Consider the following 24920-nt stretch of genomic DNA (forward strand, 5'->3'; position numbering starts at 1 on the left):
TTCCTAGTTTTCTTAAAAAAAAAAAAGCCACACACAATGGAAATGAAAGGGGCAAATGTTTAGAGAATTTAAAAGCAGAAATGTGAAGCTTATAATTTTATAAAAGCACTTACATTAATTATTCTGTTAAAACGTGCATTATTTGAGCTGTAAAGTTGAAAGGTGGAAGGACAAGTCCAAAGAATTTGTGTGGTTATCACATTATGCTGCAAGTGCTGTTGATTGAGCTTAAAGTCACCGTGAACCGGAAATTGCAACCGACTTAATTAGAATAATTAGCAGGTGAAGTGGATTTACTTATTGTAGAGTTAACGAAAGTTATCATGAGCATTGTATAATGTTTGAAGCAGATGTCATAAATGTCATAAATGTCAGCAGACCGGGAAGATTATAAAACGAGCGGTTCATTCATAAATCCGTAAGATCTTACCTTCATACTGTGGAAATACAAACCTGGAAGACAGAACACAACAAGCGCAGCACTGAAAAGGGGCGGGGCTACATAGGGTTTATTGTGACGTATTTTCCGAGTGAAAAGGAATATTGAATGAGAAAAATAAGGGCATGGCTTGTGTTTTCCCACTGGGAATCGATTGGATCTAGAAAACTAGGACGTTCCATTCAGCTTGCTGTCAAAGCTCGCAGCTGACTGACAGTTGGAGGGGAAGTTCTTCCCAAGCCGTGAATCAACTCGCATGGATGAATTGTTCTCCACAAGACTAGTAATGTGCACTAACAAAGTAAATAGGGTCAATTTTGATTTCATGCCGACTTAAACTTGTATTGAACCTGGAATATTCATCTACACTGTAAAACAGTCACAAATGAACATTTCGTTTTTGAAAAATGGAGATATTTGACAAGAACAGAGCAAATGCCCACATCTCAGTAAAAGAGCCCACACATCCTGTGGTTTTCAGAGTGCCTTCTATAATACCCAATCACAGAATATTTCACTGGTGCTGAACGTTAGCTCTTTTCCTGCCTGTGGAGAGAGTCTGGCAGCACGCCTCATTCCACCGCAGTGCATTCCTCAGTGATTCATCAACATATGCCACACCAATAAAACAAACCCTCAAGATCATAGTAATTTGTTTGCTGCTGCTTACGAAACCTGATATCAAATCTGAGTGGCATCTATTGCTTGTTTTTGATCAGTATCTCATAGAAAAACAATCATTTTAAAAGCATTAAATACATTCACTGTCCTAGTGACAACAAATCATAATTTACACAATCTCAGAGATGATCTAGGCTCTGTTCACACATTGCTAATACACCTGATATTGCTGATATCACACACCAATCTCAAAACCGCAGCTCTTGTTCCAATAAACAGTGAGTGAGGACAAAAAAAAAACAACAAAAAAAATTATATATATACACACATTTCACAATTCAAAACTTCTAGAATACCAAAAGGCCTCAAAAGGCCTAAAAAGAAGCTTTAGATTTATATAAAAACATTGTCAAGTCACCTTCATTTATATAGCGCTTTTAACAATATGAATTGTTTCAAAGCAGCCATACAGTGATAATAGGAAATTACAGTAACAGAGATTGTTTTGGCTTTACAGCAGCTCTAGGATAAAGTTATTGTCCAGCTAAAGTTAGCTTTGATTGATTGATCCGCTTCCATTGCGAAGATCATTAGCACGACACCGTTCTAACAGAAAAAACCCTCAATGCGCTCCAGCCGCACAAAACAGTGCCGGGTGGATTGAGAACGCACTCCCTGAAATAGGTTCCAAGGTGCAAACGATTATCAGTTATCTCTGCGCAAACCTACGCAACCTCTGCGCAAACACAGACATCACACATGCGCATCACGTTCAGTCTATAGGTATGCGCGTTTGAATATATATATGTGCACAGGCGTGTAGTCCTTTTTTACAAATCAACCTTCAAAAAACGACTTGTCTGGCGTTAAAATTGTATAATACAGAATTATTTATAAATACGTGGGGACTCTGTACAGATAAAACGACAATGTTTTATCTGTACAGAGGTAAAGGGAAGGAGGCCTTCACAGGGGAGAGCCTAGTTGACACTTCAGGGCTGCGTTGTTGTCCTGTCCAGGCGCAGGTCCTTCATCAGATCTGGATACAGCCTGGATCCGGCAGACTAGGGTAAATCTCGGGATAAACAGAGATACTAATATTAACGTAGACGCCATCCTTCTTATGATGTAACAAGAACATCAGGATTTATGGGAAGTGTTCCCGGTTCCGGCTGACCTAAACTATGCAGCCTAACATTGAAATCCAGAAGTCTATAATGTGTTATGTGTATGCTAGGTCAAAGATATGTGTTTTTAGTCTAGATTTGAACTGACAGAGTGTGTCTGCTTCCCGGACAATGTTAGGAAGACTGTTCCAAAGTTTTGGTGCTAAATAGGAAAAGGATCTACCGCCAGCAGTCGATTTTGATATTCTAGGTATTATCAACTGGCCGGAATTTTGAGATCGCAACGTGGAGAGAGTCCATTCTTACCATACATACCATGTTCCCTGAGCCGCTTCCATACCAAATTGAACCAGATTGATTGATTGATTATTCTTAATCTGGATACAAGCCATGTTTCCCTATTAACATTGCTTGAAGACATGATGCAATAACCACTAAAGAAAATAAAAAAGGTTTGCTGGTCTGGAGTGTTCAGGTGTGTGTTAAAACACAATGTCAAGGAGGAAAGACATCAGCAATGATCTTAGAGAAGCAATTGTTGCTGCCATCAATCTGGGAAGGGTTACAATTTCCAAACAATTTGAAGTCCATCCTTCTACAGTGAGAAATGTGTATTCACAAGTGGAAAACATTTGAGAGAGTTGCCAATCTTCCCAGGAGTGGACGTCCCAGCAAATTCACCCCAAGACCATACAATGCTCCGTACAAACCCAAGAAATACACCTGAGACTCTAACAGGCCTCAGTTAACATGTTAAATATTAAAGTTCAAGGCAGTAGAATTATAAAAAGACTGAACAAGTATGGCATGTTTGGAAGGGTTGCCTCAAGAAAGCTTCTTCTCTCTAAAAAGAACATTGGCAGCACAGCTTACACTGTAAAAAAAAATTACATCCCCAAGTCAAAAATATCTAGTGACTTATCACATCTAAATTTGTTCAATTAGTCTGACGTATTATTTCTCATTGAGCCAATGTTAACAGACTATTGCAACAAGAATTGCACTTGGGCCAATTTAAAAATTTAGATGTGACCAGTCACTAGAAAATTTAGACTTGGAGAGGTTAGAAATTGTTTACAGTGTAGGTTTGCAAAGTTGCATCTGAACAAACAACAAGACTTCTGGAACAATGTCCTCTGCACAGACGAGACCAAAGTGGAGATGTTTGGCCATTTAATGGACAGCACCACGTTAGGTGAAAATTAAACACAGCAAACCAGCACAAACACCTCATACTAACGGTCCATCTCGCTGGTGGAGGGGTGATGATTTGGGCTGGTTTTGCAGCCACGGGACCTGCTGAGCACCTTGCAGTCTTTGAGTAGACCATGACCTCCTCGTATATCAACGTATTCTAGAGTCAAATGTGAGGCCATCTGTCCGTCTGCCAACTAAAGCAACATTGTAAAGAAGAGTGGGCCAAAATTCCTCCACAACGATGCGAGAGACTGATAAAGTCATACAAAAAATGAATACTTCTAGTTATTGCTGCAAGCAACCAAATCATAGGGTGTACTTAGTTTGTCCTTTCTTCTTCACATGATGCTTAAAAAAATATTTATTTTGCCTGACTCTGCAGGTGTTACAAACAAAAGAAAGAATTCTGAATCGCAACAGCGGCTGTCAATACAACTATACGTCACAACAACGTACAGTAGCAGAGATTAGAAGGATTTTAAACTTGTTGCCTGGCAATACAAAACAGTGCTAGCAGTACAAAAAATACAAGACTAAACTGTTAAAAAAACTAAAAAAACATCAGACTTAACACAACGTGTGCAGAACTGAAGGACACATTTCTTTTATTTTACAAGTCATTAATAAATAAATAAAAATCTGTACCATGTGTAAGCTCATTTTTTTCATAACATGAATCATAGCTGCATTACCTCATTGATACTAAAGCCTGCCAATTCTTTTTTAGCACGAACCGACAGCTTCTGACTTTCTTGCTCTGAAAATTGGTGATTGCTGCAGCCAGATTGAGAGTGTCATCAAGGCATGAAATCATAAAAGTATGGTTACTCAAAGGAAGCAACTACTGAAATGCACACTAAAACGTTCATTCACGAGACCACAGACATGTTTTCAGCTGTCGTAATATATGAATCTAATTTATATTCAATACGGAGAGTTTATTTCAGACCTGCACTCTTCCTCTGAGAAGCCTTATGGGCCCCCGGTCATACTTCAATGAGGATATAAATGTCAGATCATGTACTGTGATCTCGAATGATCCAAATATTGTTAGGAAATCCCTCTTGATTCAAGCATTGAATAGAGTGCTGGAGTGATTCATGTCTGTTTTGAGTGGAGAGGGCTATAATCGTAAAGCGAGGAGATTATTTTAAGAGGCAGCCGGCAGAAGGTACAGACAAGTCTGAGCTTGCTCACTGACTGAGAAACTGGCTGTAATAGCATAGTATTTATGATCTCAGGCCAAGGGGCTCTGTTACACAGTGTTTTTTATGAACTCACTACTTGTAAGGCAGTAAAAATGCAGGATCATTAAAGCTGTGTACATTAGTAATTATAGTATGTAGTACTTTCCATTGGTCTAATTTCCCTGCTGTTTATTTTACAATTTGTTTTGCATTAATTTCATTTAAGCGTTTATCAATTTATTTTATTATTTATAGTATAATCAGATAGGTATGCACTTTTTGTTCCCTTATTTAGCTTCAGTGTATAAGTATAAGTAAGCTAGTACACTGTAGCTGATCAGATTCCAAACTTTTTGATGCAAATTTTCCCAAAATATGGTAATCTCATTGCAAGGAAAATATGTAGAGCTATATATAGTCGCCTAAAATATAAAGGCAACTATATATTTTTTATGTAAGAAGAAATTTTTACCGTGTGATAAAAACAGTTTGACATTATAAAGAAACATTTATTATTCTTAAATTAAATGGCTTTATGTTGTCATTTTATGTAAGCCAATGCAAATGATTAAAATATGATCTAGAAATATTTACTTTGTATATATGTATATGTATATGTACTTTGTAAGTTATGACTATTAGAGAAATATTAGTATGTATAAATATATATACTTATAAAAAAAAAGGACAAAACACAAAGTAAACATATGAATATATGAGATGATATCTGGATTGTACTTAATTGATTAAACATGCAACATAACGAGGCTATAAGACAATGTCCTACACACTGCATATTGTTTCACATAGCATTTTTAACAAGTATGAAGCTGCTGAGGGTACTATCATTCACTAAAACTATTAAAAACCTTAGAAGTCAAGCTAAAATAAAACAAATTTGAGAAACATTTCTAATTCAATTTATAGATTTATTTTTTTCTCAATAAATATCATTTCAAAGCAATACTTTAAAAATACTCTTAAATATTAATAATTAAAATATAATAAAAAATATTTGTTTGAACATGTATTTGAACATTTATTTATTTGATGAACATTAACTTTGAAAGCCCTAATATAGCATTTTAATAAAACATTTATCCACATTTATAATTATCTTTTTTTTTTTCAGACTACTGAGCACACTGGAGTGTTCCCTGGACCCTAGTTTGAAAACACATAGTGCAGCTACTATCTTTAAAAAGTAGGTTGATTTTTGTTACTAAATCTGGCAAGCCACAAATTCAAAGTAGCTTCCCCAACACTGAATCCTGGCAATGGAAAGCTTTGGGAAAATACTCAATTTACAGACCCATTAATTCAAGCCGAATGCTACTGTATGTGAAAGAGACAATGGCAATGTTTTATTGAGCAGAAGCCAGATGAGCCAGGGAGATTAAACGCGGCGTTGATTTCAAAACCGTCTCACAAATCTTTATTTTACGAGCTCTGCACTGGGATTTTTGGAGCAGTGCGGTACTCCTGTGTGTGTCGTATTTATCCCAGTACTTTTTATAATGCCGGCTCTCGTTGTGGAAGGAAGATCGACCGAGAAAGAGGATAAATCTTATTTGTGGTCTCCTTTCAGCAGTATGCTCTTCTAAGTCAGCGGCTGACGTTTTTACAAGGGTTTTGACGGGCGTGAGACTGAGTTTTCTTAGCCTGTGAGCGTTTCACTTTTTACAAGGTTGCGCTGTGTGGAGATGATTGTTCCTCTGAGACCCTGATGCTCAAAGAGTGGTAACACAGTAGCGCTGTGAAAGAATCTCACAGGAGGAACCCAGAGTAGTAAAACCTACATTTACACAGAAACGCCTGATCCAAAGGCCCTCATTTATTAGGATTACACCACAAAGTTAATATGTTTAGGCACAACACACACACACATTTTAAACAGTGTCCTACTGCTTCAGAGGAACGTGTGGAGGCCCCAAGAGGAGGAAGAACATGCCGGGTGGCCCATATCAAACTCCCTCCTCTTGGCCCACAGATTTTTCTGTTAGGACATAGAGCTAGACCTTTAGACCTTTCTGTTCAGTAATATTAAACCACTGTGCCTTCACTGCATTAATGGAGTAGACAGTGTGATTTTTGCGTCCTGGATCTAACACACTCACTCATTTAACGTGTATTATAATGAGATCTTCAGAGGGTGATAAAAATTCAGTTGAGCCCCCAGTATGGCTCCTCAGGGTCACGTTGTGCTTACGTTCTGCAAGTAGGCTGGTGCAATTCACATGCTCATTTATCACTATTAATAGCCAAGTTCGGGAACAAGGAAAAGTGACCATTTAAAATAAGGAAAAGGACACAGTTACGCATGTCTTCTCTTCTTGCATTTAACATGGTCATCATCTGGCTCTAGCAGTAATATTGTAGAAAGTCAAAGATAACTTTCTGCTTCTGCAATTCACACCAGGGAACGCTAAAAATGCAATAAGAAATGTAGCATTTGTGTGATACAGTGATAAAAGTACTTTTCAACAGAGGCACTTCCTGAGTAAGACTAGTGAAATTCAATAATAATAATACTAAAAATAATACTAATACTAATTATTATTTGTAATTAAATAATAGAGATTTCACAACCCTGAAGTCTGGCTCTTTGTTAGGCCAGACCAGGGGTTTTCAAACTGGGATTATGGACTGCAAGAGGGTTCAAGGGGTCTGTCGAGAATATGAGAGGGGAAAAAAATGACAAAATTCATTTTAGGGCTGTCAAAGATAAAACTGTTTTGAAGCAATATTTAGAGTGGGAAGTGCTATACAATTACATTTGAATTGAAAATGGGAAGAAAAAGAAACAGTGTCAACTTAATACAAAGTAAAATTGTTTTCCGGGCAACATTTAATATAAATAACATTCATAAATTGTAAAAATATTAAATTTGTATAAGTATTCATTTACATTATATACAAATATATAATATTTCAACTTAATAATAACATATAATATTCAAATAATTTGTAAACAATATTAAAGCAAGCTATTCAATTTTAGACACCATTGGGTTTGGAAACTTGGATCACATTGGAGGTCCTTTGCATCAAAAAGTTTTTAAAACTCCTGAGATTACTGCCCACATTTATTGCCCAGATATAAATACCCTGCTTCAGTTCAGTGCTTGCCTTTCAATAAATGTTAGGAACATCATTTATTTACTGGCCAATTAACAATGTGTTTTTAAACTTTAATAATGTGCAACCCCAAACAGAACTAACCACTGTCCCAGCGTTATTTATGCAGTCAAAGGTGCGCACACCACATTAACTGTCTCTGTGCTTTGCCAAGTAAAACCACTTACAGCAGAATCAACAAAACATATTCATCAGCCCACATTCATCAGACCTGTAATCTTGCTTAGGGTGACGAGGTAACAAGAGCGCACTGGATAATAGCCAAATGACAAGTGTTTTGTGGTCATGTTCTTTGTGTTTAGTAGCTTTTGACACTATGGGTTAGCGATTATAGGATTTTCTGTGCCTACCCCCTGACAAAAGTGCTGTTTTTAACCAGGATCCTCCGCACAAAAAGACATGCAAATTGATTTGAAGCTGTGAGCCGGCTGCTCTGAGCTTTAATATACTGACTGGAGGTGATAAATCACAGCTAAGCTACAGCTAGCACGCTAACGGTCCAGCACTATGATAACAAACACAGTTCTGTGTTATGGGTCATAGAGGCATTGACATTCATTTCCCTGAAGCTGAATAACTGACTTGCTGGCCTTCACAGCGAGCAGCACTGGGATGGAACGGCGGCCATGCTCGGTTCCCTTGCTCCTGGATCCACAACACAGAAAGGAGAAACAAACAGCGCTTTGATAGAAATGCACACGCATAAGTGATCAGTCTTATTAAATGACGCAGAGGAGATTTAGTGGAACTGCGTGCATAAATGGCCACATTGATTTGTCCATTGTGATTTATGCAATGCAATATGTTACAAGCACTGAACACGTCGGTGAATATTCACATACTCCCACACACGCCCGCGGATAAACATCACACAAATCCGCTCTTCATATTCAAGGCTAAATTGACCCAGAAAGTTTTACCGTCATAAGACACCTAGGTTTAGATAAATTTCCCAGAAACAGAGGTTGTGAACATAACAGGGAGAGAGAGAGAAAGCGAGACAAAAATAGAGAGAGAGAGAGAGAGAGAGAGAGAGAGAGAGAGAGAGAGAGAGAGAGAGAGAGAGAGAGAGAGAGAGAGAGAGAGAGAGAGCGCCGGGGAGAGAGAAGAGACAGCGGAACTCAATCAGAGCTGGGTCATGAGGGTTCAGGGCTGCAATACAGCGTCTGTGCAGTGCTGAAAAATGTGAGGTGACAGTTCATTTTCGCTGGTGACAGTCTTTGTCGCTCTCACTCGCCTGCTCGCCCTGCCAACAGGAACCGTGCCGGCAACCGTTGCCCTGACAGCGGAGAGGCGGACCTTATCTCATGACAGGGCTCCGCAGAGACCAATTGGAGAAGCTGCGCTGGTCTGTGATGCTCAGGAGAGAGAGCCGGAAAAAATACAGCAGCAGAAAGGCTTAAACGAGTGTCTGTGTGAGAGGAACACACACACACACGGACTGTCCTCACAGGCCTTTTACTGCTGTATCAGAATGAGTCTAGGATTGTAATTTGTTACAAAAATGTGGACAATGTCTTAAAAGGATTTGGTCGTCATTGACATTTGTTCCAAACCTTTTTGATAAAGAATGTTTTTTTGGGGTCTATTTAATGAAAGTCAGTGGAGTCCCAAAAAACAACAACATTGGACCCAATTTACTGTCATTGGATTGAAAAAAGAAATTTGTCAGAATTAGACAATCAGTCAAGATTCTGCATAATTCAGAATCTTGAGATTGAGATTGCCTTTATTTGCCTTTTAAGTTCGTCATCATGAATGTTATGTTGACATGGTTTTGTTTTTAAGTTCTGGAAGTTTAAAGGTTTATTGGGCCTCATGGATAGTTATTAGTTAAAGAAAATGTGAATACGATAAATTGTCTTACAGGGACAGGTCACATATAAATGGGAATTTACTCACCCTCATGGCATTCCAAATCTGCATGATTATTATTATTATTATTACATACATTTTTTTAAAGAATGTTTCAACTGGTTTTGTCCATTTAATAAAAGTTAATGGGGTTCAAAAAACAACACTAATACCCATTTACTTTCATTGCACTGACAAAATAAATGTTTTCAAAATATATTTTTATGTTTTGAGTGAACTATATAATGGTGGAAAAGGTTTGCATTGGTGAAAAGACAGCAGACAGTGGATCAAAGTGTCGTGGGGAAAGGAGACCAGATTTGATCTGAGTGAAATTTTCACTTGTCATTGAACAGACACATGCTTTACGAGTGGTATGGATGATTGCTCCCTCTCTCTCTCTCTCTCTCTCTCTCTCTCTCTCTGTATTTTAGCTTGCACAATCGGCTCAGTGGAGTGACGCCTCGGAAAATGAGAGCCGATTGGTGTCGACGTGGCAACGAATGGCCCTTAATTTGCATGCTAATTGTGCGATGGCCGCAGGGTGATTGTTTTGGGGCTGGATCAATGTTGAGAGGAACCTCAGAATGGCACCCAATTACAGCAAACACTCCCACTGCAATGGCCAGGATGACTGTTTATGTAATCATGTTTTGAAAATCACGTCCGTACCTGTCGAATTTAGTGCGTATAAATGCTACATCAAAACCCAATGAACTCAATGACACTGATGTTCTTTACATTACATTGGAAAAGAAATGCAATTAATTGTTAAACTGGAATTAAAGAACAATTAGATTGCTTGAGTATTAATTGGTGCATGCATTGTGGAAATCACACATGAATTTCAGCATAGGTTTTATTGTGCAGACAGTTGACCCAACTTAAGTTTAACCCTTGCTTAAAGCATTATGAGACACCTTTTAGCAATCAGTCAGGATTGTACATCATTCAGAAAGAAATTGAGAATGTCTTTTAATGCCTTTTAAGTTTGTCAAGACAAAAACTTGAATGTTAGTTTGACATAGACTTGATTTAAAGTTTTGAAATAAATGTATAAAACTTTGAAGTTTAAAGCAGATGGATGGATGGATGGAACAACAAAGAACTATAGATAGATAGACAAACAGACAGACGGATAAACAGACGGATGGTTGTTAAATTCTACTTATAGAAATTTGTAATTAGTTTTATATATTTAATAATGTGTATAATGCATTACCTAACTTGAAAACAATTTGGTAAAATCATTTTCTTCTTCCCGTTCAAATTTAAATTAATCACTGTGTTGGGGGTATCCAAATTCATTCAAATTCCATCTCATGAATTTTTTTAAAAAGCGCCAATTCCTTTTTTTGCACAACCATCCAATCAGTACAAAGTCACATGGGTTCATCTCATTAGTACACATCTTTCAGAACACACTAACAGTGTATCCTACTGGGATTTTTACCCCAATTAAAAGTTATGTGTGTGCAGGTGAGCTTGAAAAAATCTTTCCAGAAACATGTCTGCGTTGACAAATTGATTTCAGCTCTTCGTATCCAATTTTCCATCAGAGTCTCTCTGCAGATCAGCGCCCAAACGTAAAGGATGCATTTCTATTGGAGACACATGGCCCAAGCGTTCAGCCCATTGAACACCTGTTCACTAAGCACCAGAGTGAAGGTCCATTTATTTCATATGGGACTCAATAGCTCAACCATCCATCCAGGGAGTCAATGCTTTGTTGGCTGTGTCTAATGCTGCGAGCTCCACAGAAAAACAAACCCTGATCACACACACCGAGGGAACACCAGATTTACAACCCAACTCGAGACTTGTCTAGCATAAAAATCCTGAATCTAACCTGATTAGTAAGAGATCTGGGGTGCTAAGCCCTGTTTTGTTCTGTATTGATTCAAGCGTGGATTGGAAGAGTCAATTAAGGCTTGTGATTCAGATTCACACGAGTCATCCGTCTTTGCAGAGGTGGCTCTGACTCACCACATAGCCAATCAATTCACAGCTGAATCAATGCTTAAAGGAACTATAGACTGAGTGCATGTGTGCTGGCTCTGGTGAATGGCGCTTGCTTTAAGGATTGTAAGCAGAGATCATGTTCACAAGCAGCTGCAATGTCTGGAATCTGGAATGGGATGAGATGCTTGTAAAAAAAAAAAAAGTCATACATATCTCTGTGTCTCTCACTCACACACACACACACACACACACACACACACACACACACACACACACACACACACACACACACACAATTGAAAGCCTATCCAGGTCAGGACCTGCTACATCCGTTGCCATGGAAACCTGTTATGTGCAGAGGGATTTGTTTCTAAATGCTTTTCTCTTGACTTCCCTTCTTCTCATTATCCTATACTTCCATCCGTCAATCCATTCTTCCTTCCTTCTTTCTACCACTCCATTTATCCACCTATGTCAATCCATTTATCCTTTTCCCATTCAATACATCCATCCATACAGACATCCATCTATCTTTATATCCATCTATCTATCCTTCTGTCTATCCATCCATCCGTCCACCTATGCATCTATTTGTATATCCATCTAACCATTCATCTTTGATTCCATCTATCCGTCCGTCCATCCATCCGTCCGTCCGTCCATCCGTCCATCCATCCATCCATCCGTATCTTCATCTATCTATCCTTCTATCATTCTGTCTATCCATCCTTCTATGAATCTGTGTCCACCTGTGCATCTATTTGTCTATTCATCTAACCATTCATCTTTGATTGCATCTATCCATCTATATTTCTGTCTGTCTGTCCATTCATCCATCCCAACTTTCTGAATATACCTTTATTAGGACTCAACCTTTATATTTAGCAAATCTGACCATCTTGGTTTCTCTCTCTCCATTCTGGTACCGAGCTCATGTCCCTTATGGTGTTACAGAAAGTGACGGATGAACTGAGACTGAAAAGGGTGAAAGAGAGAGAGAGACCACCATGACAGGTGCTGTGGTGTCCAGGCACATCACTAAATGTCCCTGTCAGTCTCAGCGCTTCAGATGGCAGCAGATCTAGGAACAATCATTGCTGTACTTCATTACACTACACCCATTATACCGGTGACCATGGTCTTTTTAATTTACCATATCATACAGTACTGCATTTACATAGTTATTTCACTAAGCAATTAAATCATGGATTCCTCTGTATCACAGAAATACAGATGGGTAAGGCTACACAAACAAAGGAAAAAAAGATGAGTGAGCGAGAGAGCCTGACAGATATTTGAGGGAAAGAACATACAGGATGAAAGAGAACAGAGTGTAATGAGAGACTGAGCGCTCAGTGGAGGTAAAGACAGATGGAAACAAGGCCAAGGAGAGACACAGGGAAGACAAAAGAAAAAGAGAAGGAGAGAGAAGAGAGGAGAGCGACTCGGCTGTAATGGCTCGCGTCTCCTGGCAATCGAATTCTTGCCGCTCTGTCGCACAGGGAGCGTTAATTGACAGGCAACCACTTAAGTCTTAATTTTCTTTTAAGATTGTGGCGAAAAAAGAAGGAGAGCGAGGGGAAAGAGAGGGTCTACGAAGGGGGAATTCTAATGAGGGAGGCATCACGTCTGAGCAGGGCCATTACGTGTGATCTCTATTCCATTCTCCCAGCAGACACCACGGGTCCGCTGTTTTAATGGCCCAGCCACTGGACGGAGAGAGCATGTCACAGCTAACTGCCTCACTGTGCAGGAATGAATTTAACACTCGGCTAGGTCCTTGTACTTAGGTTTAGCATGTGTCTAATCGAAGTCTCGGGAGAGTCGGAGATGGTTTGCTGCATGGTTTGAGTTGAGGAATGGTTTTATGACCTGAAATCTGGTGGAATTTGAATCCCAGAGCTGCCTTAAAGTTCCCCTATTATGCTATATTAACGGTTCCTGTTTTGGAAGTCTCTTACAAAAGGTTTATATGCATCCAAGGTCAAAAAACATTTTAACTTTCTCATAATATACATTGCAGTATCACCTCTTTTCTCACAGTGTCTGAAACGGTTCGATAAAGGATTCAGTCTCTCTAAACCCCGCCTTTCCAAGAGCCTACTCTGCTCTGATTGGATGGCCCAGTCTGTTGTGATTGGTCTACTGCTTACAGCATGTGTTGGAAACAAAATGGCCATTATCATATCTGAATTTCAGCTCCGGAGACTTCCAAGCACTTGTATACACAGTGATGCAAACAGTAACGATGGCATTGGATTTGCCTGTCAATTAGTGTCTCCTCCTTATGAATTGCATACAGCAGGGTTTCTCAAACTCGGTCCTGGAGGGCCACTGTCCTGCACAGTTTAGCTCCAACCCTGATCAAACACATCTGAGCAAGCTAATCAATGTCTTCAGGATCACTAGGAACTCACAGCTAGGTGTGTTTGATCAGGGTTGGAGCTAAACTGTGCAGGACAGTGGCCCTCCAGGACCGAGTTTGAGAAACCCTGGCATACAGAGTCGATTTGCTTTGGTAGTGCAGAAAAAAAGCTTCTTTTGGAAATGTCGACAACGCAAAGCAAACTCTTCCAGGCCTCAGCTACAACTACAGTGCTTGAGGGCAGGTCAAAGTAGACGGTGTTCTCGGGTAGCCAATGAAGACCATAGGCTGGAATTATGCAAATGCTTTACAATACGCTCTATGCACGAACACTGCTGACGTATTTCCGGTAGAATATCGGCCAGCGTCTTTACTTCCACATAGAGCGTTCTATAGCGAAGTGTACTAGCGGCAAAACTTTCATAAAATTCATTTTCTCAGGAACGGAGACAACGATTTTAGAAACCGATTCGCTAGTCGGATTTCGAATGATATGAGAGAATACTCACCCTCACAGTTGTCGATGTAGCTCGAAATATATAATTTAAAGACCTTCTCTTTCTTACTCTTAGGTGTGACAGCTAACTGCCTAACAATATTGTTACCATCATTCACGTTAACCGCTGGAAGTTCTTGTAAACAGCGAGTGTTATTTGCCATCATCTCCACCGAATGCAAAAACGGATTCCGACACAGCACCAGATGTAACTGGGCGGGCTGAGACAAAACGCGGAAGCGATCGTGCATAGAGCCTATTCTATGTATGTAACAGGAAGTAAGACTGAAATTGCTGATGACTCATTTTGGTAGTTCAGAATCGGTTTTTTCTTTTGAAAGACAATACATTTATCTGTAGTGCACTTTGATCTTTAAGACTTTGCAGACCTTTTACATTCACAAACAGCTATTAAAAACGGCATGAAAGGTAATATAAAAAAAATGCAATAAGGGTACTTTTTATGTTTGATTTCTCATAATTATGCTAAGAACAGTTAAAGTAACATTTAAACGATTAAAATGGAATTTTAAGATAAGGATTTCAAATAGCCTCTTGATAGAATATATCATTGAAAATGGCACATATTCAAACTGGTGCTTTCTATTTGGTTAGGACACATAAGAGAACCAATGGCTTTTGGTGTCAATGATATCAATCTTGGCATGTCACGTCAACACACCAATTATGAATTTAAACCCACAAATGACATTTCAGAGTTTAGGAGGAAGTGAAGATTATCAGTGAATAATGACATAAATCCTATGCTTATCATTCAGAAGACTTGAATGGACTACATTTATGTATATTTTTAAGAGAGAGTAAACCATGACAAACTTTTAAACCAGAGATTTCGTTTTGTTTGACTGGTTTCAACAACATTGGTAGTTTTTAGTTTGGGTCTATTCAAAAGCAAGTTTAGGTTTAAGGTTAGGGCTTAACTCTAGATTAGACAAGATGAATCAAAAGAGACAGATAAACCCACCACTTATGGCACATAAAAACAAAACAACATTTCAGTCAGTCAGAAGGAGCTGCAATGTGCATCAGATCTATTGCTTTTTAGTCAAAAGTCTGGCAAGGTGAGACTACTCAAAGCCAGCCAATCAGATTAGAGCTGACAACTTCAGCCAGTGCTTGTCATTTTTTGGGTGCGATATGCAGATAAGGTTGAGACTTCCTTTCAATCACCTTACACTGAAAACACATCTATTGGATGATTTTTGTAATGCTCCCGACTGTTAGAAAGTGAGCGTGTGTGGAAACCAAAGAACTTGAATATCATACATTCTGACCGTCATAAGATACACTGCATATGATTTGTATTAGAACTCAACAAATGTCTTAAAGATTGAACTTGGTAGCACTCAGAGCTGTCCATTTCAGAAAGAAAGAAAAGTGCTTCGAAGTTCGCAGAAATGACATGTTTGAGTGGAAGAGTGTCGGCTGTATTATTGTTCAGTCCCCTTTAAATCTTTCTCTCAGACCTCTGAATTCTGTGCTAATGGGCAGAGTGTATTGAGCAAAACTCTGAGGCAGTGCAGCTCGCCCCCTAGTGACACTGAGGTGAATGACTAAAGCCTGCTGGAGAAATCTCTGTGATTCACTGTTATGTGAGCCCTGGAGAGAGTGGGTCAGGCACTTTACTGCTGTGCAGAGGCTGCTGGACTACCATGATTTGTCTCCAAGTTCAAAACAGATTCCACACAATCCGTTTTCTTTTAGTATTCTTTAATAGAGATGAATTGCAGGCAAAACGGTTTTTGTGCATTAATATAAACATGAATTTTATATTATATTATATAAATAAAATGGCTGAAAATTTCTCTCCATTTATATATATATAAATGAAAAATAAGTGTGTGTTTTGAGTGTTAATGGCTTCAAGGCGTCATTCCCTCTCATATCTTATCACAGTGGCCTCTAAAGAACCAAATGGTTGAAGTGTGGTTCCGTTATCTCACCACTGCCTCTCTTGCCCCCTCGTCACATAGATATCATATCTCACCCTGTATCTTTCTCTCTTTTTCCCTCACATACACACATACACTCTCTTTTCTGCTCGCACACCCATAAACACATCGTTTCTCACACACATTCATTCTGTCTCGCACTTGCCCTCTCTTACACACATACAGACTCAGTCTCCTTGCTATTCAGACAGCTCAGAGGCTCCCTGCCTCCAAGGTGCAAAGCCGAACTTTTGGCGATGGCAGCAAGGGTTAAAAGGTTATCGCCGTCACCTTTGACTTGGCCCCGTAGGGGCCACCCAAACGGTTGCCATGGCCACCGCCCTTTATCAGAGCAGACGAAAAGTACAGCAGAGAACTGAAATTCAAGACAACTGCAGACTGGTCCTGGATCAGCATCTAGCTGTAAAGTTGGTCAATTAATAAATGGAAGAAAAGGTCATTGTCTTGGATCACCCTGTTCTAACAATAGGTATAGCTGTCGACTAGCAGTTTACAAACACACTGAGGTGCAACCACACCTGTCCGGCATACAGGTGTGTGCTGAATGAGGCCGCTGGGCATGGCGAACTATTTTGGCTTTCTGTTACCCCAAAAATGTAAGAACATTGCAATACTCTTAGTTCTTTTGCTGGAGGATGGTGACCTGTACATCTTCAGAGTTTGTATAAGTTCTTCGTCTCAATTGGGTCATATAGACCATACAACATTAATTACACCGAGCAGACTTTCAAAAGTTCTTGAAGACTGAGTTTCCTTTCATTGTTGAGTGGTTATTACTGCCACCACTTTTCTCTCTGTGTGTGTGTCTGTGTAAATACACTTAGTCAATAGATATCTCCAGACTCACATCCTTATCTCAACCCATACCAGATTATGGCGTTTTAATCAGAAGTCGCGATTATCTTATTTACACAAAAACTACATACTGGTATAAAGAAGAGATCTAATCCTTGTTTAAGCAGTAGTTATCATAAGTAAAGCAATTTATGCTACAGATTGAAGGGGATCAGTGATACTGAGGTTTACATATGATTGGTAGTTGAGAGTCGTTTACTTAGCAGATTTATTTGGCAGCGTGAGAATTGAATCAGGGGACCTTAAAATGGCTGACATGCAGCATCATATCCATAAACTCACACACACAAACTGGTCCAAACCATTCTTTTCAGTTTATAAATAATCCAGCTAAGTTAAAGTAATTTTCACAAGTTTTACACTCTGAAAAACAATGATTCTCAAGTTCAGTCTAAATCAAGCAGTTTCTCAAAATGGCTGCCTCTCGATCACGCCTCAGCCTTGAATCTGACTGCAACGGTCACGTGACGTCTAACAAAAATTTCCTTTTCCTCATCCCCTCTGTTCCATCTGCTCCCTCCATTCACAATAACGAAGCAAGCGATGAGAGAAATCTCATTTAGTAGACGTCACCCTGAGGCAAGGCAGAGAGGGCATTAGCTACTGGGAAATAGTTCCCAAGTGTGTGAATATTTGCAGTTAGAAAGGGAGGGGAAAAAAAGTCTCTCCACACCCAAAGCGCTTCCTAGCCACTTTTTAAAGCTCTTTTCTCAGTCGCTCTCTGTTGTCAGTCATCACTTGTCAAATTAGAATCAGGTTAGAGTGTTAGAGTATTATCTTTCTTTGTGCTGATTGCCAGCTGAGCATTACCTCAGAAACAAATCAACCACAAACTGTGTATCTGAGGGAATGAGAGTACATGAGAACAAACGAGCGAGAGAAAGAGAGGGGAATATAGAAGTAGTTGCTTCAAAGGAAATGGAATGGAATAACTAAGAAATAGAAAATGTTGAAAGTCAAATTTTAGTCTATGTTTTTGGAAAAAAGATGTGATGTGGTTTGATAAAATGATTGTTCCATCCATGTATTTTATGTGAATTTTAAGAATATCACGGGGATAAAATTTCCAAAATAAATAATAAAAGTGGTGGATACATATTTTATTTGGTAAGAGGTCATGCATATGGACTACGAAGCAAACAATGTCACGTGACTGAATAATTCACTCAGATGATTGGCTAATATCATCTTTCACGTTACGTTGCTACACTACATGTTCAGAGCAGCTTGTCTGTGTGCAAATAATTTATTACATTTAATTAAAACGTAGCTTCACAAGTAGCTACAACTCAACTTTTGTGCTTTTTTTTTGGGGTGATATTACAGATTTTGGGCATAAATTAAATTAGCAATTTGGATGGAACCAAAGCTAATGAGCTGCAAGAATGTCATTTGTCACACATCTTACATTTAACATTGAATAAAGGTGGAATGGTGCAACGGCATACACATAACTGGAAGTCTTTTGTGTATGTGTGCAGAGCACAGAAGTGTTTTATATGCATACTGTATTACTGATCATGCTCATTGGTGTGCAGAAGATGTGAGTGTGAAGTGTGAGGGTTAACAGGTATATCTCTCATCTCCTGCTCATAAACTCCAGGTTTGGTGCTCCTGATATAGCCAAAGGCGTGTGGCTGATTACATTACGACTGTTTTCCTAGCATCTGGTGTTGTAGCACAAACAGGCCTTTACCATTACAAAGACCTAACAGACACCACACACACTCTTAAAAGTATATGCTACTTTTAGAGGGGGAAAAGAACAACAGAAACACAGATGATCTTTATTTTGAAGATCATTCTGGTTTTCTTTTGCCCCCCTCTATATCTAAATATTACATATTGAAAAAATTAAATCTTAATTATCATTTTTAAAAATGTTTTACTTACATAAATGTTAAATATTACATTTAATTATTACTATTAATATAATTAGATTAAATAATTTAGTTTTTTATTTTAATTGTATACGAAAAGCACAAAATATTATAAATAAATGTTTATAGATTATATATTGTACATGACTGGTGATTTTATACATTATATACATTATTATATATTGTATATATCTTAATGTATACAACATTTATTTACAAGTATTTTATTTTATTTTAATTTATTTTTTAAGAGTAAAACTTTTTGTCAGGATTTTCTCATTTTATTATACATTATATATTTTATATATCCTAAAACATTGTATATGATTGATATATTTATATTATTTTCTTACCCTCATGTCTTTCAAAAATCTTTTGAAAAACTTGCACACAGCTCTTTACTACAGCAAAGTTAATAATTACAGAATTTTTATTTGAGGGTTACTATTCTTGTTTCAACAAACACATGAATAGCCGAATATAGAAGACAAAGGCTGGAAGAGTATACGGCTCATTCAACCAACAACAAAACCAGACAAACTTCTTTTCTGTGTGCTGTTTATTTAACTTCTGATTCAGATTAATCTCTTTCAGGTTGGCCACAGTTCAGAGTAACTTTATTTTATACGTTATGCACCCAATTGATGAGGAATGTTCTTTTTCAGGGCACACATTTTTGCATAAGTTTAAATAACTGAGAACAGAGGAAAGTGTGGAGGTCAGAGGCGTGCAGGGATCTCTGTGGTGCAATCCGGAGGAAAAGTTTATCCACAATATGAGGGTGAGGTGGCCCCCTTTGTCCTGGAACAGAATGACTGAGTGAGTGTGGAGCTGACGGAGAGGTCAGAGAGAGTTCGGCAAGAGAGGTGTGCAACACTGAGCATGCGTCGGGACCGGGTCTCCAGCATGCGCTTGTGTTGGTGGGACAGGTTTGAATGATGATCTGAAGAGTGCTCTCGTGTTCTCCTTTCTGTGTGCTGAAGCTCTCTGGCTCAATGCCAGGAGCGTGAGAGCTTTTATCCGAAATGGGAGACATCCCTGCCCTGTCGATTCCCGCTCTCGCTGCCAGAAAGAATGCACAAGCTAAGATCTCGTGTTATTTGGGTTCCAGGATCAACTTCAGAAATTCACAAGTGGTTTTACGCTTATTTGATAAGCCATTTTCTTCATTTGTTGACCTTGACTGTCTTATTAAAAAAAATTATCTGAATTTTTCCTTTGTTTTATATCATTCTTGATCATGTGGTCTAGGAACCGCTAACATTATGGTAGGACCATCTAGAACTGCACCACGGAGAATCAACTTTTCGGTACAACAACAACAACAACAACAACAACAACTCAGTCTGATAAGCAAAACTAAACAAAATTTTCCCATTTTAATCAACAAAGCGGCCAATATTCAAAGACTTGAGCATTCAACTCCTGTTCATCATATAAAAAACAGCAATACTGTAAAATAATATTACAATTTAAAGTAACATTAAAATAACTTTTTATATACTTTAAAATGTATTTTATGTCAGATCTGTATTTTCAGCATCATTACTCCAGTCTTCAGAGTCACATGATCCTTCAGAAATCATTCTGATATGATGATTTGATGATCATAAAACATTTTATTATTATTATCAATGTTGAAAACAGTTATGCTGCTTAATATTTTAGTGAAAACCCTGATAATTCTTTTTCACGCTTTTGATGAAAATGATGAAAAACTGAATTTCATTGAAATAGAAATATTTCGTAATATTATAAATGTTTTTTCTTTACTTTTGATGAACTTACTGTATCAGTGCTTAATGACAGTGTTAATGAAATAAACAAATGTATAAATAAAAATAAATAAATAAATAAACAAAATCTTACTAAACCAAACCTTTAGAATGGTCAAAATTTTTTTTTGTACATATATAAATATTTTAAATGATATATATATATTTAAATAAATCTGAGCATTAAGTACTCTAATATGTAATAGGTTCTTCAGACACCATCAACCTAGAGCAATCATGTTCATCAAACCGATTTTTGGATGGAGCAAAGCATCATGGGAGATTGCCTAGTCCAACAGTGCTGCTAACCTCACCATTACTTATAATTTAAGCTCTACCATTAACATAATATGAATGTCTGATTTAAACCAATCAAAGCTCCTACACCGATTTGGCTTTGGGTAACAAAATAAATGCTAAAAATACATCCACAGTTTACTCAGGAAACCAGACACATAAAGTGGCTATGATTTTATACAGCAATGTGGGACACAAGCATCACAAACAAATAAATAAACAAAAAAGACACAGTTTGATGGCTATACAGCAAGAAAACTGCAAAGTAAACTAAATGGCATGTGGGTAAATTCTTTGTATGGCTAAAAGGCTCTTTCAGGGCAGGGGCCACAGTGAGCGTGTGGTGATGATACCACTGTCTGATTAAATTAGGCCCCTGCACTGTACTGGCTCCACAGGTCGTCTGCCAGATGGTGAGGAATCGAGGGCAAACCGAGAGATTCATCCCAGACCTCTTACACTGCCGCATCTGAAGCCATCCACAGACACCCTGACAACCTGTCAGAGCTCCATGGTACAGAGTATAAAGGGCAGAATCAAAGAGAATGTGATGTGTGCGAGAGAGAACGGGAGACAGAGAGCATGAAAAAAAAAAAAAAACACACCAGCACGCGCACATACATTCTAAAGTGAAGCATGTGATGTAAAGTTTATTAAATCAGTATTAATGTTCCACTTTTATGAGTTGGGCAGGGCACTGGCTGTAAATCTGAGTCCATTTACTACCTGCGCCACATACAGAGAGATGAAATGACTGCGATAATATTCCCTATAATAGCTCAGCTAATGTTTGCAGCTTTAGTAAGAAAAATATTATTAGACCATGTAGCCCGACAGCGGCACGTTTCGCTGAGAAATATTCGGTGAAGGAAAACCCTTAAAACAACCACTTTTGACAAGTTCTGTTTCATCTGCTGCCGTAATTCATATAATGTCACACTGTCGAGAAACCAGAAACGCCTCAATTTGACACCCACTAATATTCGTAACATCCACAATCACTCATGGGATAATCATATTCATCTCAGTATGAATATTCAAATATTCATATGTATTTATATGAATGAAAGGAATCTCATCAGTCCCTGCTCGGTGACCAAGCTCCACAGTTAGCAGATAGCATGTCCATTGCCCACTTAGTTCATAAATCATCCCAATCATTTTGACTTCTGAATTATGATCTATTACATCTAATTCCAGTGTTTTTTCCTCCTTTTCTATGTCAGACCACCAGTCAAGCAAAGAGAAAGAGAAAAAGAAGAATGACCTCTAATGAAAGATTAGATGAGAGCCGCTCAGAATCTATCAAGAGACATCAAGTTTTAACCGAATGATGAATATCATCCTTTTAAGTTGCAAAAAAATTAAACGCCAATGTAAAACTGTCCAAGTTTAATTACGTTCTCTGGCAGGACGAAAGCCCTGGACGAAAGCGAGAGACCACGTCAAATGGCTTTTCATTGCAGACAAGCAGCTGCAAAGCAGTTATTTAAAAATGTAAAAATACAGCAATAATACATTCAACACAGACATGACATGTCTAATAATATATCAGGCTGCATTATTTTAAGTTAAATTACATAAGACATCAACAGCAAGCTAAAGGGAGTAATACAGTTTTTATGGCATAGTTAACATGAAGACAGAAGAAGAAGAAAGTGATAAGTAACTTATGTTTTAAACTAAATTTAGCCAGTTAGTCTTTCTCCACCAATAAAAACAGTTTCAAAAGAAGCCAAAGCATGAGTTTTGTGTCATCAGACTCAAACAGAGTGTGTGAGTGGATCTGCACAACCACAAGCTATCTGGAACACTGCAAACACAGACAGGCATTGTTATATCAAATATCTCTCTTGGAACCAATCAGATCTGAGTATCGTAACTAATAACAACATTTAATAAATAATGAATCCCTGGAAAATGTGTTCAGGTTGACAACATAATTTCCTCCACGATTCACAAGGAAGTCACTGCTGAAAGTCCAAAATAGTGTACTTCCCTAATCCCTACTATAAAATATGTGAAAACCAGTATGCTATTATGTCCAAATTTACTAACAGCTTGCTTGCAAACCCTCAATTGGTGTTAAAAAACTACTGTCAGGATTTACTAAAGACGCGCAGTGAAAAATTAGCGCTATTTTAGCGGTTATTTTTGCAGCTGACCTTATTGCATTTACATATGTTGGAGCTTCCCTTTCAGATGGAAAATGTAATGGTAGGAGAGTATTTAAATGAATCATGCAAGGTGATTTACTAAGGTTTGCGCTAGTCAATTTACTGGTATTTGCACCATTATTTAATGCCCCCAAAAAACAGACGAGAAAGAGTTGAGAATGTTAATTAATTAAATAAAAAATGTAAAATTTTAAATCAAAACACTTCCTAAATTAGTTAAATATTTTATTTGTTTATCTGCATGTCATGTGACCATTAACCGCAATCAGAGAACTGTGCGCATGTGAACGGCTGCATCCGAAATCGCATACTTCCCTACTATAAAGTATGCGAAAAACTGTATGCAACAAAAATAGTATATCTGAATTCACAGTGCTCATAAAAGAGTAGGCAAAAAGTACCCAGATGATCTACTACTGGTGAGATTCTGAAGTGTGCATTCAATGGACACTTTACTATCCCATGGGGCCACAGTAGAGAATTTGTGAATGTCATGTGACCTATGGCGCCAGTTGCGTCACTTCACTGCCAGTGACAACATGTCGGGAGTACCAGAGTACGTCTGGATTACATTTATTCTATACATTCATACTATATAAAACATACTTTTTAAGCACTCTTTGTGAGTGCTTAAAAGGTGCTTACTTTGCGCAAGTACCGTATTTTTCGGACTATAAGTCGCTCCGGAGTATAAGTCGCATCAGTCAAAAAATGCCTCAAGAAGTGAAAAAAAACATATATAAGTCGCACTGGACTATAAGTCGCATTTATTTAGAAATTTATTTCACAAAATCCAAGACCAAGAACAGACATTTAATCAGGAAAGGCAAGTTATTCAACTACACAGTAGCACACAGAACAACAGGCTGAATAGGTGTCCAGTATGTTAACGTAACACATTAACGCCCGTTTCACACATACTCCGTTTGTAGTGCGTATATTTTTCCGTACCATTGTTAACAGGTCAGAGCTTTCACAATGCACGCGGTTGCAGTCCGTCGATCCGTTCCAGGTGCGGTGCGTATACAGCAGTGCAGCGATCGTTTCCGCACCGAGTCTATTTTTGCTGTGCTGCACGCGCTGAATTAAAGTGACAGCACACGGTTTGTGGTCAAAATGAATACAGATTGACATGAAAATGTAGTAATTTCATCATAAATGCATTTAATTAAATACTAGCCTACTATTTTTCACAGTCATCTTTTTACTTCAAGCGTTGGTAAATCAAGGAAAACTACAATTTACTTCAACAAGGCGACATAATGAACAACACTCGTCTCATTCGTGGAGGTGGAAAAACAAGTTATTTGTGACATGCAAGATTTATTGTATAAAGATTTAAATTATGCAAAAGAAAGGGTATGAGTCTGCTGTTTTTGTCAATTTTAAGTTTTAATTTAAAATGTATGCGATTTTAATATAAGTGCATGGTTAAATATTTTACCACTTGCTTGAGCAACTTAATATATAATTATATAGAAGTAATGCATTGAATAATAGTTTGTTTAAATTGTGTTTAAACGTGAATACGTCTATTAAAGAGTAGCCTATAGCCTACGTATAAAGAGAATCGCAAT

At 38.1% G+C, this 24920-nt stretch overlaps 1 long non-coding RNA gene across 2 annotated transcripts in view; it reads right to left on the minus strand.

Annotated features, from left to right (window-relative positions):
- Window positions 1-24920, minus strand: part of LOC309495859 — a 173026-nt gene that overhangs the window by 2654 nt on the left and 145452 nt on the right. The window contains exon 4 of one of the 2 annotated variants that reach the window (XR_014204853.1): window positions 202-453. The exons of the other annotated variant lie outside the window; for it this stretch is intronic. This is a non-coding gene — a long non-coding RNA (uncharacterized lncRNA). Of the gene's footprint in view, window positions 1-201; window positions 454-24920 lie in introns of those variants that run through there. 2 annotated transcript variants of the gene reach the window in all.

This window comes from Leuciscus leuciscus, assembly GCF_965113295.1.
Source record: "Leuciscus leuciscus genome assembly, chromosome: 1".
In the NCBI taxonomy this organism is placed as follows: domain Eukaryota; kingdom Metazoa; phylum Chordata; class Actinopteri; order Cypriniformes; family Leuciscidae; genus Leuciscus; species Leuciscus leuciscus.